This window comes from Aplidium turbinatum, chromosome 3, assembly GCF_918807975.1.
Source record: "Aplidium turbinatum chromosome 3, kaAplTurb1.1, whole genome shotgun sequence".
NCBI classification, from domain to species: Eukaryota; Metazoa; Chordata; class Ascidiacea; order Aplousobranchia; family Polyclinidae; genus Aplidium; species Aplidium turbinatum.
The window spans coordinates 22,807,489-22,825,178 of NC_137474.1; positions in this window are offsets into that span (position 1 = coordinate 22,807,489).

Sequence of the window (17,690 nt, forward strand, 5' to 3'; positions counted from 1 at the left end):
TCCAAACTAAAAGAATTAGATAGTTTCGCAAAAAAAAATTATTTTTCATTGTATGAAATGTCTTGGAAAAATTTTTGAAAAAGATTTTGAAAAGACAATTTTTTTTCAATAATGTTCACTTTTAGTACGTAAAAAACTTTCTTAGACAATTTTTAATGACGTTAGTTCCAAACTAAAAGAATTAGATAGTTTCGCAAAAAAAAATTATTTTTCACTGTATGAAATGTTTTAGAAAAATTTTTGAAAATTTTTTTTGAAAAGACAATTTTTTTTCAATAATGTTCACTTTTAGTACGTAAAAAAACTTTCTTAGACAATTTTTAATGGTGTTAGTTCCAAACTAAAAGAATTAGATAGTTCCGCAAAAAAAAATTATTTTTCACTGTATGAAATGTCTTAGAAAAATTTTTGAAAAAGATTTTGAAAAGACAATTTTTTTCAATAATATTCGCTTTTAGTACGTAAAAAAACTTTCTTAGACAATTTTTAATGACGTTAGTTCCAAACTAAAAGAATTAGATAGTTTCGCAAAAAAAAATTATTTTTCACTGTATGAAATGTCTTGGAATAATTTTTGAAAAAGTTTTTTGAAAAGACAATTTTTTTTCAATAATGTTCACTTTTAATACGTAAAAAAACTTTCTTAGACAATTTTTAATGACGTTAGTCCCAAACAAAAAGAATTAGATAGTTTCGCAAAAAAAAATTATTTTTCACTGTATGAAATGTCTTAGAAAAATTTTTGAAAATGTTTTTTGAAGACAATTTTTTTTCAATAATGTTCACTTTTAGTACGTAAAAAAACTTTCTTAGACAATTTTTAATGACGTTAATTTCAAACTAAAAGAATTAGATAGTTTCGCAAATAAAAATTATTTTTCACTGTATGAAATGTCTTGGAATATATTTTGAAAAATTTTTTTTGAAAAGAGAATTTTTTTTTAATAATGTTCACTTTTAGTACGTAAAAAAACTTTCTTAGACAATTTTTAATGACGTTAGTTCCAAACTAAAAGAATTAGATAGTTTCGCAAAAAAAAATTATTTTTTACTGTATGAAATGTCTTAAAAAAATTTTTGAAAAAGTTTTTTGAAAAGACAATTTTTTTTCAATAATGTTCACTTTTAGTACGTAAAAAAACTTTCTTAGACAATTTTTAATGACGTTAGTTCCAAACTAAAAGAATTAGATAGTTTCGCAAATAAAAATTATTTTTCACTGTATGAAATGTCTTGGAATAATTTTTGAAAAACTTTTTTTGAAAAGACAATTTTTTTTTAATAATGTTCACTTTTAGTACGTAAAAAAACTTTCTTAGACAATTTTTAATGACGTTAGTTCCAAACTAAAAGAATTAGATAGTTTCGCAAAAAAAAATTATTTTTCACTGTATGAAATGTCTTAGAAAAATTTTTGAAAATGTTTTTTGAAAAGACAATTATTTTTCAATAATGTTCACTTTTAGTACGTAAAAAAACTTTCTTAGACAATTTTTAATGACGTTAGTTCCAAACTAAAAGAATTAGATAGTTTCGCAAAAAAAAATTATTTTTCACTGTATGAAATGTCTTGGAAAAATTTTAGAAAAAGTTTTTTGAAAAGACAATTTTTTTTCAATAATGTTCACTTTTAATACGTAAAAAAACTTTCTTAGACAATTTTTAATGACGTTAGTTCCAAACAAAAAGAATTAGATGGTTTCGCAAAAAAAAATTATTTTTCACTGTATGAAATGTGTTAGAAAAATTTTTGAAAATGTTTTTTGAAAAGACAATTTTCTTTCAATAATGTTCACTTTTAGTACGTAAAAAAACTTTCTTAGACAATTTTTAATGACGTTAGTTCCAAACTAAAAGAATTAGATAGTTTCGCAAAAAAAAATTATTTTTCACTGTATGAAATGTCTTAGAAAAATTTTTGAAATTTTTTTTGAAAAGACAATTTTTTTTCAATAATGTTCGCTTTTAGTACGTAAAAAAACTTTCTTAGACAAGTTTTAATGACGTTAGTTCCAAACTAAAAGAATTAGATAGTTTTGCAAAAAAAAATTATTTTTCACTGTATGAAATGTCTTAGAAAAATTTTTGAAAAAGTTTTTTGAAAAGACAATTTTTTTTCAATAATGTTTACTTTTAGTACGTAAAAAAACTTTCTTAGACAATTTTTAATGACGTTAGTTCCAAACTAAAAGAATTAGATAGTTTCGCGAAAAAAAATTATTTTTCACTGTATGAAATGTCTTGGAAAAATTTTTGAAAAAGATTTTGAAAAGACAATTTTTTTTCAATAATGTTCACTTTTAGTACGTAAAAAAACTTTCTTAGACAATTTTTAATGACGTTAGTTCCAAACTAAAAGAATTAGATAGTTTCGCAAAAAAAAATTATTTTTCACTGTATGAAACGTCTTAAAAAATTTTTGAAAAATTTTTTTGAAAAGACAATTTTTTTTCAATAATGTTCACTTTTAGTACGTAAAAAAACTTTCTTAGACAATTTTTAATGACGTTAGTTTCAAACTAAAAGAGTTAGATAGTTTCGCAAAAAAAAATTATTTTTCACTGTATGAAATGTCTTAGAAAAATTTTTAAAAAAGATTTTGAAAAGACAATTTTTTTTCAATAATGTTCACTTTTAGTATGTAAAAAAACTTTCTTAGACAATTTTTAATGACGTTAGTTCCAAACTAAAAGAATTAGATAGTTTCGCAAAAAAAATTATTTTTCACTGTATGAAATGTCTTAGAAAAATTTTTGAAAAAGATTTTGAAAAGACAATTTTTTTTCAATAATGTTCACTTTTGGTACGTAAAAAGTTTTTTAGACAATTTTTAATGACGTTAGTTCCAAACTAAAAGAATTAGATGGTTTTGCAAAACAAAATTCTTTTTCACTGTATGAAATGTCTTAGAAAAATTTTTGAAAAAGTTTTTTGAAAAGACAATTTTTTTTCAATAATGTTCACTTTTAGTACGTAAAAAAACTTTCTTAGACAATTTTTAATGACGTTAGTTCCAAACTAAAAGAATTAGATAGTTTCGCAAAAAAAAATTATTTTTCACTGTATGAAATGTTTTAGAAAAATTTTTGAAAAAGATTTTGAAAAGACAATTTTTTTTCAATAATGTTCACTTATAGTACGTAAAAAACTTTCTTAGACAATTTTTAATGACGTTAGTTCCAAACTAAAAGAATTAGATAGTTTCGCAAAAAAAAATTATTTTTCACTGTATGAAATGTCTTAGAAAAATTTTTGAAAATGTTTTTTGAAAAGACAATTATTTTTCAATAATGTTCACTTTTAGTACGTAAAAAAACTTTCTTAGACAATTTTTAATGACGTTAGTTCCAAACTAAAAGAATTAGATAGTTTCGCAAAAAAAAATTATTTTTCACTGTATGAAATGTCTTGGAAAAATTTTTGAAAAAGTTTTTTGAAAAGACAATTTTTTTTCAATAATGTTCACTTTTAATACGTAAAAAAACTTTCTTAGACAATTTTTAATGACGTTAGTTCCAAACAAAAAGAATTAGATGGTTTCGCAAAAAAAAATTATTTTTCACTGTATGAAATGTCTTAGAAAAATTTTTGAAAATGTTTTTTGAAAAGACAATTTTTTTTCAATAATGTTCACTTTTAGTACGTAAAAAAACTTTCTTAGACAATTTTTAATGACGTTAGTTCCAAACTAAAAGAATTAGATAGTTTCGCGAAAAAAAATTATTTTTCACTGTATGAAATGTCTTGGAAAAATTTTTGAAAAAGATTTTGAAAAGACAATTTTTTTTCAATAATGTTCACTTTTAATACGTAAAAAAACTTTCTTAGACAATTTTTAATGACGTTAGTTCCAAACTAAAAGAATTAGATAGTTTCGCAAAAAAAAATTATTTTTCACTGTATGAAACGTCTTAAAAAATTTTTGAAAAATTTTTTTGAAAAGACAATTTTTTTTCAATAATGTTCACTTTTAGTACGTAAAAAAACTTTCTTAGACAATTTTTAATGACGTTAGTTTCAAACTAAAAGAGTTAGATAGTTTCGCAAAAAAAAATTATTTTTCACTGTATGAAATGTCTTAGAAAAATTTTTAAAAAAGATTTTGAAAAGACAATTTTTTTTCAATAATGTTCACTTTTAGTACGTAAAAAAACTTTCTTAGACAATTTTTAATGACGTTAGTTCCAAACTAAAAGAATTAGATAGTTTCGCAAAAAAAAATTATTTTTCACTGTATGAAATGTCTTAGAAAAATTTTAAAAAAAGATTTTGAAAAGACAATTTTTTTTCAATAATGTTCACTTTTAGTATGTAAAAAAACTTTCTTAGACAATTTTTAATGACGTTAGTTCCAAACTAAAAGAATTAGATAGTTTCGCAAAAAAAATTATTTTTCACTGTATGAAATGTCTTAGAAAAATTTTTGAAAAAGATTTTGAAAAGACAATTTTTTTTCAATAATGTTCACTTTTGGTACGTAAAAAGTTTTTTAGACAATTTTTAATGACGTTAGTTCCAAACTAAAAGAATTAGATGGTTTTGCAAAACAAAATTCTTTTTCACTGTATGAAATGTCTTAGAAAAATTTTTGAAAAGTTTTTTTGAAAAGACAATTTTTTTTCAATAATGTTCACTTTTAGTACGTAAAAAAACTTTCTTAGACAATTTTTAATGACGTTAGTTCCAAACTAAAAGAATTAGATAGTTTCGCAAAAAAAAATTATTTTTCACTGTATGAAATGTTTTAGAAAAATTTTTGAAAAAGATTTTGAAAAGACAATTTTTTTTCAATAATGTTCACTTATAGTACGTAAAAAACTTTCTTAGACAATTTTTAATGACGTTAGTTCCAAACTAAAAGAATTAGATAGTTTCGCAAAAAAAAATTATTTTTCACTGTATGAAATGTCTTAGAAAAATTTTTGAAAATGTTTTTTGAAAAGACAATTATTTTTCAATAATGTTCACTTTTAGTACGTAAAAAAACTTTCTTAGACAATTTTTAATGACGTTAGTTCCAAACTAAAAGAATTAGATAGTTTCGCAAAAAAAAATTATTTTTCACTGTATGAAATGTCTTGGAAAAATTTTTGAAAAAGTTTTTTGAAAAGACAATTTTTTTTCAATAATGTTCACTTTTAATACGTAAAAAAACTTTCTTAGACAATTTTTAATGACGTTAGTTCCAAACAAAAAGAATTAGATGGTTTCGCAAAAAAAAATTATTTTTCACTGTATGAAATGTGTTAGAAAAATTTTTGAAAATGTTTTTTGAAAAGACAATTTTTTTTCAATAATGTTCACTTTTAGTACGTAAAAAAACTTTCTTAGACAATTTTTAATGACGTTAGTTCCAAACTAAAAGAATTAGATAGTTTCGCAAAAAAAAATTATTTTTCACTGTATGAAATGTCTTAGAAAAATTTTTGAAATTTTTTTGAAAAGACAATTTTTTTTCAATAATGTTTACTTTTAGTACGTAAAAAAACTTTCTTAGACAATTTTTAATGGTGTTAGTTCCAAACTAAAAGAATTAGATAGTTCCGCAAAAAAAAATTATTTTTCACTGTATGAAATGTCTTAGAAAAATTTTTGAAAAAGATTTTGAAAAGACAATTTTTTTCAATAATATTCGCTTTTAGTACGTAAAAAAACTTTCTTAGACAATTTTTAATGACGTTAGTTCCAAACTAAAAGAATTAGATAGTTTCGCAAAAAAAAATTATTTTTCACTGTATGAAATGTCTTGGAATAATTTTTGAAAAAGTTTTTTGAAAAGACAATTCTTTTTCAATAATGTTCACTTTTAATACGTAAAAAAACTTTCTTAGACAATTTTTAATGACGTTAGTCCCAAACAAAAAGAATTAGATAGTTTCGCAAAAAAAAATTATTTTTCACTGTATGAAATGTGTTAGAAAAATTTTTGAAAATGTTTTTTGAAAAGACAATTTTTTTTCAATAATGTTCACTTTTAGTACGTAAAAAAACTTTCTTAGACAATTTTTAATGACGTTAGTTCCAAACTAAAAGAATTAGATAGTTTCGCAAAAAAAAATTATTTTTCACTGTTTGAAATGTCTTAGAAAAATTTTTGAAAAAGTTTTTTGAAAAGACAATTTTGTTTCAATAATGTTCACTTTTAGTACGTAAAAAAACTTTCTTAGACAATTTTTAATGACGTTAGTTCCAAACTAAAAGAATTAGATAGTTTTGCAAAAAAAAATTATTTTTCACTGTATGAAATGTCTTGGAATAATTTTTGAAAAGTTTTTTGAAAAGACAATTTTTTTTCAATAATGTTCACGTTTAGTACGTAAAAAAACTTTCCTAGACAATTTTTAATGACGTTAGTTCCAAACTAAAAGAATTAGATAGTTTCGCAAAAAAAAATTATTTTTCACTGTATGAAATGTCTTAGAAAAATTTTTGAAAATGTTTTTTGAAAAGACAATTTTTTTTCAATAATGTTCACTTTTAGTACGTAAAAAAACTTTCTTAGACAATTTTTAATGACATTAGTTCCAAACTAAAAGAATTAGATAGTTTCGCAAAAAAAAATTATTTTTCACTGTATGAAATGTCTTGGAATAATTTTTGAAAAGTTTTTTGAAAAGACAATTTTTTCTCAATAATGTTCACGTTTAGTACGTAAAAAAACTTTCTTAGACAATTTTTAATGACGTTAGTTCCAAACTAAAAGAATTAGATAGTTTCGCAAAAAAAAACTATTTTTCACTGTATGAAATGTCTTAGAAAAATTTTTGAAAATTTTTTTTGAAAAGACAATTTTTTTTCAATAATGTTCACTTTTAGTACGTAAAAAACTTTCTTAGACAATTTTTAATGACGTTAGTTCCAAACTAAAAGAATTAGATAGTTTCGCAAAAAAAAATTATTTTTCACTGTATGAAATGTTTTAGAAAAATTTTTGAAAATTTTTTTTGAAAAGACAATTTTTTTTCAATAATGTTCACTTTTAGTACGTAAAAAAACTTTCTTAGACAATTTTTAATGACGTTAGTTCCAAACTAAAAGAATTAGATAGTTTCGCAAAAAAAAATTATTTTTCACTGTATGAAATGTCTTGGAATAATTTTTGAAAAAGTTTTTTGAAAAGACAATTTTTTTTCAATAATGTTCACTTTTAATACGTAAAAAAACTTTCTTAGACAATTTTTAATGACGTTAGTCCCAAACAAAAAGAATTAGATAGTTTCGCAAAAAAAAATTATTTTTCACTGTATGAAATGTCTTAGAAAAATTTTTGAAAATGTTTTTTGAAGACAATTTTTTTTCAATAATGTTCACTTTTAGTACGTAAAAAAACTTTCTTAGACAATTTTTAATGACGTTAAATTCAAACTAAAAGAATTAGATAGTTTCGCAAATAAAAATTATTTTTCACTGTATGAAATGTCTTGGAATAATTTTTGAAAAATTTTTTTTGAAAAGAGAATTTTTTTTTAATAATGTTCACTTTTAGTACGTAAAAAAACTTTCTTAGACAATTTTTAATGACGTTAGTTTTAAACTAAAAGAATTAGATAGTTTCGCAAAAAAAAATTATTTTTTACTGTATGAAATGTCTTAAAAAAATTTTTGAAAAAGTTTTTTGAAAAGACAATTTTTTTTCAATAATGTTCACTTTTAGTACGTAAAAAAACTTTCTTAGACAATTTTTAATGACGTTAGTTCCAAACTAAAAGAATTAGATAGTTTCGCAAATAAAAATTATTTTTCACTGTATGAAATGTCTTGGAATAATTTTTGAAAAACTTTTTTTGAAAAGACAATTTTTTTTTAATAATGTTCACTTTTAGTACGTAAAAAAACTTTCTTAGACAATTTTTAATGACGTTAGTTTCAAACTAAAAGAATTAGATAGTTTCGCAAAAAAAAATTATTTTTCACTGTATGAAATGTCTTAGAAAAATTTTTGAAAATGTTTTTTGAAAAGACAATTATTTTTCAATAATGTTCACTTTTAGTACGTAAAAAAACTTTCTTAGACAATTTTTAATGACGTTAGTTCCAAACTAAAAGAATTAGATAGTTTCGCAAAAAAAAATTATTTTTCACTGTATGAAATGTCTTGGAAAAATTTTTGAAAAAGTTTTTTGAAAAGACAATTTTTTTTCAATAATGTTCACTTTTAATACGTAAAAAAACTTTCTTAGACAATTTTTAATGACGTTAGTTCCAAACAAAAAGAATTAGATGGTTTCGCAAAAAAAAATTATTTTTCACTGTATGAAATGTGTTAGAAAAATTTTTGAAAATGTTTTTTGAAAAGACAATTTTCTTTCAATAATGTTCACTTTTAGTACGTAAAAAAACTTTCTTAGACAATTTTTAATGACGTTAGTTCCAAACTAAAAGAATTAGATAGTTTCGCAAAAAAAAATTATTTTTCACTGTATGAAATGTCTTAGAAAAATTTTTGAAATTTTTTTTGAAAAGACAATTTTTTTTCAATAATGTTCGCTTTTAGTACGTAAAAAAACTTTCTTAGACAATTTTTAATGACGTTAGTTCCAAACTAAAAGAATTAGATAGTTTTGCAAAAAAAAATTATTTTTCACTGTATGAAATGTCTTAGAAAAATTTTTGAAAAAGTTTTTTGAAAAGACAATTTTTTTTCAATAATGTTTACTTTTAGTACGTAAAAAAACTTTCTTAGACAATTTTTAATGACGTTAGTTCCAAACTAAAAGAATTAGATAGTTTCGCGAAAAAAAATTATTTTTCACTGTATGAAATGTCTTGGAAAAATTTTTGAAAAAGATTTTGAAAAGACAATTTTTTTTCAATAATGTTCACTTTTAGTACGTAGAAAACTTTCTTAGACAATTTTTAATGACGTTAGTTCCAAACTAAAAGAATTAGATAGTTTCGCAAAAAAAAACTATTTTTCACTGTATGAAATGTCTTAGAAAAATTTTTGAAAATTTTTTTTGAAAAGACAATTTTTTTTCAATAATGTTCACTTTTAGTACGTAAAAAAACTTTCTTAGACAATTTTTAATGACGTTAGTTCCAAACTAAAAGAATTAGATAGTTTCGCAAAAAAAAATTATTTTTCACTGTATGAAATGTCTTGGAATAATTTTTGAAAAGTTTTTTGAAAAGACAATTTTTTCTCAATAATGTTCACGTTTAGTACGTAAAAAAACTTTCTTAGACAATTTTTAATGACGTTAGTTCCAAACTAAAAGAATTAGATAGTTTCGCAAAAAAAAATTATTTTTCACTGTATGAAATGTTTTAGAAAAATTTTTGAAAATTTTTTTTGAAAAGACAATTTTTTTTCAATAATGTTCACGTTTAGTACGTAAAAAAACTTTCCTAGACAATTTTTAATGACGTTAGTTCCAAACTAAAAGAATTAGATAGTTTCGCAAAAAAAAATTATTTTTCACTGTATGAAATGTCTTAGAAAAATTTTTGAAAATGTTTTTTGAAAAGACAATTTTTTTTCAATAATGTTCACTTTTAGTACGTAAAAAAACTTTCTTAGACAATTTTTAATGACGATAGTTCCAAACTAAAAGAATTAGATAGTTTCGCAAAAAAAAAATTATTTTTCACTGTATGAAAGGTCTTAGAAAAATTTTTGAAAAAGTTTTTTGAAAAGACAATTTTTTTTCAATAATGTTCACTTTTAGTACGTAAAAAAACTTTCTTAGACAATTTTTAATGACGTTAGTTCCAAACTAAAAGAATTAGATAGTTTCGCAAAAAAAAATTATTTTTCATTGTATGAAATGTCTTGGAATAATTTTTGAAAAAGTTTTTTGAAAAGACAATTTTTTTTCAATAATGTTCACTTTTAATACGTAAAAAAACTTTCTTAGACAATTTTTAATGACGTTAGTCCCAAACAAAAAGAATTAGATAGTTTCGCAAAAAAAAATTATTTTTCACTGTATGAAATGTGTTAGAAAAATTTTTGAAAATGTTTTTTGAAAAGACAATTTTTTTTCAATAATGTTCACTTTTAGTACGTAAACAAACTTTCTTAGACAATTTTTAATGACGTTAGTTCCAAACTAAAAGAATTAGATAGTTTCGCAAAAAAAAATTATTTTTCACTGTTTGAAATGTCTTAGAAAAATTTTTGAAAAAGTTTTTTGAAAAGACAATTTTGTTTCAATAATGTTCACTTTTAGTACGTAAAAAAACTTTCTTAGACAATTTTTAATGACGTTAGTTCCAAACTAAAAGAATTAGATAGTTTTGCAAAAAAAAATTATTTTTCACTGTATGAAATGTCTTGGAATAATTTTTGAAAAGTTTTTTGAAAAGACAATTTTTTTTCAATAATGTTCACGTTTAGTACGTAAAAAAACTTTCCTAGACAATTTTTAATGACGTTAGTTCCAAACTAAAAGAATTAGATAGTTTCGCAAAAAAAAATTATTTTTCACTGTATGAAATGTCTTAGAAAAATTTTTGAAAATGTTTTTTGAAAAGACAATTTTTTTTCAATAATGTTCACTTTTAGTACGTAAAAAAACTTTCTTAGACAATTTTTAATGACGTTAGTTCCAAACTAAAAGAATTAGATAGTTTCGCAAAAAAAAATTATTTTTCACTGTATGAAAGGTCTTAGAAAAATTTTTGAAAAAGTTTTTTGAAAAGACAATTTTTTTTCAATAATGTTCACTTTTAGTACGTAAAAAAACTTTCTTAGACAATTTTTAATGACGTTAGTTCCAAACTAAAAGAATTAGATAGTTTCGCAAAAAAAATTATTTTTCACTGTATGAAATGTCTTGGAATAATTTTTGAAAAAGTTTTTTAAAAAGACAATTTTTTTCAATAATGTTCACTTTTAATACGTAAAAAAACTTTCTTAGACATTTTTTAATGACGTTAGTTCCAAACTAAAAGAATTAGATAGTTTCGCAAAAAAAAATTATTTTTCACTGTATGAAATGTCTTAGAAAAATTTTTGAAAAAGTTTTTTGAAAAGACAATTTTTTTTCAATAATGTTCGCTTTTAGTACGTAAAAAAACTTTCTTAGACAATTTTTAATGACATTAGTTCCAAACTAAAAGAATTAGATAGTTTCGCAAAAAAAAATTATTTTTCACTGTATGAAATGTCTTGGAATAATTTTTGAAAAGTTTTTTGAAAAGACAATTTTATCTCAATAATGTTCACGTTTAGTACGTAAAAAAACTTTCTTAGACAATTTTTAATGACGTTAGTTCCAAACTAAAAGAATTAGATAGTTTCGCAAAAAAAAATTATTTTTCACTGTATGAAATGTCTTAGAAAAATTTTTGAAAATTTTTTTTGAAAAGACAATTTTTTTTCAATAATGTTCACTTTTAGTACGTAAAAAAACTTTCTTAGACAATTTTTAATGACGTTAGTTCCAAACTAAAAGAATTAGCTGGTTCCGCAAAAAAAAATTATTTTTCATTGTATGAAATGTCTTGGAAAAATTTTTGAAAAAGATTTTGAAAAGACAATTTTTTTTCAATAATGTTCACTTTTAGTACGTAGAAAACTTTCTTAGACAATTTTTAATGACGTTAGTTCCAAACTAAAAGAATTAGATAGTTTCGCAAAAAAAAATTATTTTTCACTGTATGAAATGTCTTGGAATAATTTTTGAAAAAGTTTTTTGAAAAGACAATTTTTTTTCAATAATGTTCACTTTTAATACGTAAAAAAACTTTCTTAGACAATTTTTAATGACGTTAGTCCCAAACAAAAAGAATTAGATAGTTTCGCAAAAAAAAATTATTTTTCACTCTATGAAATGTGTTAGAAAAATTTTTGAAAATGTTTTTTGAAAAGACAATTTTTTTTCAATAATGTTCACTTTTAGTACGTAAAAAAACTTTCTTAGACAATTTTTAATGACGTTAGTTCCAAACTAAAAGAATTAGATAGTTTCGCAAAAAAAAATTATTTTTCACTGTTTGAAATGTCTTAGAAAAATTTTTGAAAAAGTTTTTTGAAAAGACAATTTTGTTTCAATAATGTTCACTTTTAGTACGTAAAAAAACTTTCTTAGACAATTTTTAATGACGTTAGTTCCAAACTAAAAGAATTAGATAGTTTTGCAAAAAAAAATTATTTTTCACTGTATGAAATGTCTTGGAATAATTTTTGAAAAGTTTTTTGAAAAGACAATTTTTTTTCAATAATGTTCACGTTTAGTACGTAAAAAAACTTTCCTAGACAATTTTTAATGACGTTAGTTCCAAACTAAAAGAATTAGATAGTTTCGCAAAAAAAAATTATTTTTCACTGTATGAAAGTGTCTTAGAAAAATTTTTGAAAATGTTTTTTGAAAAGACAATTTTTTTTCAATAATGTTCACTTTTAGTACGTAAAAAAACTTTCTTAGACAATTTTTAATGACGTTAGTTCCAAACTAAAAGAATTAGATAGTTTCGCAAAAAAAAATTATTTTTCACTGTATGAAATGTCTTAGAAAAATTTTTGAAAAAGTTTTTTGAAAAGACAATTTTTTTTCAATAATGTTCACTTTTAGTACGTAAAAAAACTTTCTTAGACAATTTTTAATGACATTAGTTCCAAACTAAAAGAATTAGATAGTTTCGCAAAAAAAATTATTTTTCACTGTATGAAATGTCTTGGAATAATTTTTGAAAAAGTTTTTTGAAAAGACAATTTTTTTCAATAATGTTCACTTTTAATACGTAAAAAAACTTTCTTAGACATTTTTTAATGACGTTAGTTCCAAACTAAAAGAATTAGATAGTTTCGCAAAAAAAAATTATTTTTCACTGTATGAAATGTCTTAGAAAATTTTTGAAAAAGTTTTTTGAAAAGACAATTTTTTTTCAATAATGTTCGCTTTTAGTACGTAAAAAAACTTTCTTAGACAATTTTTAATGACATTAGTTCCAAACTAAAAGAATTAGATAGTTTCGCAAAAAAAAATTATTTTTCACTGTATGAAATGTCTTGGAATAATTTTTGAAAAGTTTTTTGAAAAGACAATTTTTTCTCAATAATGTTCACGTTTAGTACGTAAAAAAACTTTCTTAGACAATTTTTAATGACGTTAGTTCCAAACTAAAAGAATTAGATAGTTTCGCAAAAAAAAATTATTTTTCACTGTATGAAATGTTTTAGAAAAAGTTTTGAAAATTTTTTTTGAAAAGACAATTTTTTTTCAATAATGTTCACGTTTAGTACGTAAAAAAACTTTCCTAGACAATTTTTAATGACGTTAGTTCCAAACTAAAAGAATTAGATAGTTTCGCAAAAAAAAATTATTTTTCACTGTATGAAATGTCTTAGAAAAATTTTTGAAAATGTTTTTTGAAAAGACAATTTTTTTTCAATAATGTTCACTTTTAGTACGTAAAAAAACTTTCTTAGACAATTTTTAATGACGATAGTTCCAAACTAAAAGAATTAGATAGTTTCGCAAAAAAAAAATTATTTTTCACTGTATGAAAGGTCTTAGAAAAATTTTTGAAAAAGTTTTTTGAAAAGACAATTTTTTTTCAATAATGTTCACTTTTAGTACGTAAAAAAACTTTCTTAGACAATTTTTAATGACGTTAGTTCCAAACTAAAAGAATTAGATAGTTTCGCAAAAAAAAATTATTTTTCACTGTATGAAATGTCTTGGAATAATTTTTGAAAAAGTTTTTTGAAAAGACAATTTTTTTTCAATAATGTTCACTTTTAATACGTAAAAAAACTTTCTTAGACAATTTTTAATGACGTTAGTCCCAAACAAAAAGAATTAGATAGTTTCGCAAAAAAAAATTATTTTTCACTGTATGAAATGTGTTAGAAAAATTTTTGAAAATGTTTTTTGAAAAGACAATTTTTTTTCAATAATGTTCACTTTTAGTACGTAAAAAAACTTTCTTAGACAATTTTTAATGACGTTAGTTCCAAACTAAAAGAATTAGATAGTTTCGCAAAAAAAAATTATTTTTCACTGTTTGAAATGTCTTAGAAAAATTTTTGAAAAAGTTTTTTGAAAAGACAATTTTGTTTCAATAATGTTCACTTTTAGTACGTAAAAAAACTTTCTTAGACAATTTTTAATGACGTTAGTTCCAAACTAAAAGAATTAGATAGTTTTGCAAAAAAAATTATTTTTCACTGTATGAAATGTCTTGGAATAATTTTTGAAAAGTTTTTTGAAAAGACAATTTTTTTTCAATAATGTTCACGTTTAGTACGTAAAAAAACTTTCCTAGACAATTTTTAATGACGTTAGTTCCAAACTAAAAGAATTAGATAGTTTCGCAAAAAAAAATTATTTTTCACTGTATGAAATGTCTTAGAAAAATTTTTGAAAATGTTTTTTGAAAAGACAATTTTTTTTCAATAATGTTCACTTCTAGTACGTAAAAAAACTTTCTTAGACAATTTTTAATGACGTTAGTTCCAAACTAAAAGAATTAGATAGTTTCGCAAAAAAAAATTATTTTTCACTGTATGAAAGGTCTTAGAAAAATTTTTGAAAAAGTTTTTTGAAAAGACAATTTTTTTTCAATAATGTTCACTTTTAGTACGTAAAAAAACTTTCTTAGACAATTTTTAATGACGTTAGTTCCAAACTAAAAGAATTAGATAGTTTCGCAAAAAAAATTATTTTTCACTGTATGAAATGTCTTGGAATAATTTTTGAAAAAGTTTTTTAAAAAGACAATTTTTTTCAATAATGTTCACTTTTAATACGTAAAAAAACTTTCTTAGACATTTTTTAATGACGTTAGTTCCAAACTAAAAGAATTAGATAGTTTCGCAAAAAAAAATTATTTTTCACTGTATGAAATGTCTTAGAAAAATTTTTGAAAAAGTTTTTTGAAAAGACAATTTTTTTTCAATAATGTTCGCTTTTAGTACGTAAAAAAACTTTCTTAGACAATTTTTAATGACATTAGTTCCAAACTAAAAGAATTAGATAGTTTCGCAAAAAAAAATTATTTTTCACTGTATGAAATGTCTTGGAATAATTTTTGAAAAGTTTTTTGAAAAGACAATTTTATCTCAATAATGTTCACGTTTAGTACGTAAAAAAACTTTCTTAGACAATTTTTACTGACGTTAGTTCCAAACTAAAAGAATTAGATAGTTTCGCAAAAAAAAATTATTTTTCACTGTATGAAATGTCTTAGAAAAATTTTTGAAAAAGTTTTTTGAAAAGACAATTTTTTTTCAATAATGTTCGCTTTTAGTACGTAAAAAAACTTTCTTAGACAATTTTTAATGACATTAGTTCCAAACTAAAAGAATTAGATAGTTTCGCAAAAAAAAATTATTTTTCACTGTATGAAATGTCTTGGAATAATTTTTGAAAAGTTTTTTGAAAAGACAATTTTATCTCAATAATGTTCACGTTTAGTACGTAAAAAAACTTTCTTAGACAATTTTTAATGACGTTAGTTCCAAACTAAAAGAATTAGATAGTTTCGCAAAAAAAAATTATTTTTCACTGTATGAAATGTCTTAGAAAAATTTTTGAAAATTTTTTTTGAAAAGACAATTTTTTTTCAATAATGTTCACTTTTAGTACGTAAAAAAACTTTCTTAGACAATTTTTAATGACGTTAGTTCCAAACTAAAAGAATTAGATAGTTCCGCAAAAAAAAATTATTTTTCATTGTATGAAATGTCTTGGAAAAATTTTTGAAAAAGATTTTGAAAAGACAATTTTTTCTCAATAATGTTCACTTTTAGTACGTAAAAAACTTTCTTAGACAATTTTTAATGACGTTAGTTCCAAACTAAAAGAATTAGATAGTTTCGCAAAAAAAAATTATTTTTCACTGTATGAAATGTTTTAGAAAAATTTTTGAAAATTTTTTTTGAAAAGACAATTTTTTTTCAATAATGTTCACTTTTAGTACGTAAAAAAACTTTCTTAGACAATTTTTAATGGTGTTAGTTCCAAACTAAAAGAATTAGATAGTTCCGCAAAAAAAAATTATTTTTCACTGTATGAAATGTCTTAGAAAAATTTTTGAAAAAGATTTTGAAAAGACAATTTTTTTCAATAATATTCGCTTTTAGTACGTAAAAAAACTTTCTTAGACAATTTTTAATGACGTTAGTTCCAAACTAAAAGAATTAGATAGTTTCGCAAAAAAAAATTATTTTTCACTGTATGAAATGTCTTGGAATAATTTTTGAAAAAGTTTTTTGAAAAGACAATTCTTTTTCAATAATGTTCACTTTTAATACGTAAAAAAACTTTCTTAGACAATTTTTAATGACGTTAGTCCCAAACAAAAAGAATTAGATAGTTTCGCAAAAAAAAATTATTTTTCACTGTATGAAATGTGTTAGAAAAATTTTTGAAAATGTTTTTTGAAAAGACAATTTTTTTTCAATAATGTTCACTTTTAGTACGTAAAAAAACTTTCTTAGACAATTTTTAATGACGTTAGTTCCAAACTAAAAGAATTAGATAGTTTCGCAAAAAAAAATTATTTTTCACTGTTTGAAATGTCTTAGAAAAATTTTTGAAAAAGTTTTTTGAAAAGACAATTTTGTTTCAATAATGTTCACTTTTAGTACGTAAAAAAACTTTCTTAGACAATTTTTAATGACGTTAGTTCCAAACTAAAAGAATTAGATAGTTTTGCAAAAAAAAATTATTTTTCACTGTATGAAATGTCTTGGAATAATTTTTGAAAAGTTTTTTGAAAAGACAATTTTTTTTCAATAATGTTCACGTTTAGTACGTAAAAAAACTTTCTTAGACAATTTTTAATGACGTTAGTTCCAAACTAAAAGAATTAGATAGTTTCGCAAAAAAAAATTATTTTTCACTGTATGAAATGTCTTAGAAAAATTTTTGAAAATTTTTTTTGAAAAGACAATTTTTTTTCAATAATGTTCACTTTTAGTACGTAAAAAAACTTTCTTAGACAATTTTTAATGACGTTAGTTCCAAACTAAAAGAATTAGATAGTTCCGCAAAAAAAAATTATTTTTCATTGTATGAAATGTCTTGGAAAAATTTTTGAAAAAGATTTTGAAAAGACAATTTTTTCTCAATAATGTTCACTTTTAGTACGTAAAAAACTTTCTTAGACAATTTTTAATGACGTTAGTTCCAAACTAAAAGAATTAGATAGTTTCGCAAAAAAAAATTATTTTTCACTGTATGAAATGTTTTAGAAAAATTTTTGAAAATTTTTTTTGAAAAGACAATTTTTTTTCAATAATGTTCACTTTTAGTACGTAAAAAAACTTTCTTAGACAATTTTTAATGGTGTTAGTTCCAAACTAAAAGAATTAGATAGTTCCGCAAAAAAAAATTATTTTTCACTGTATGAAATGTCTTAGAAAAATTTTTGAAAAAGATTTTGAAAAGACAATTTTTTTCAATAATATTCGCTTTTAGTACGTAAAAAAACTTTCTTAGACAATTTTTAATGACGTTAGTTCCAAACTAAAAGAATTAGATAGTTTCGCAAAAAAAAATTATTTTTCACTGTATGAAATGTCTTGGAATAATTTTTGAAAAAGTTTTTTGAAAAGACAATTCTTTTTCAATAATGTTCACTTTTAATACGTAAAAAAACTTTCTTAGACAATTTTTAATGACGTTAGTCCCAAACAAAAAGAATTAGATAGTTTCGCAAAAAAAAATTATTTTTCACTGTTTGAAATGTCTTAGAAAAATTTTTGAAAAAGTTTTTTGAAAAGACAATTTTGTTTC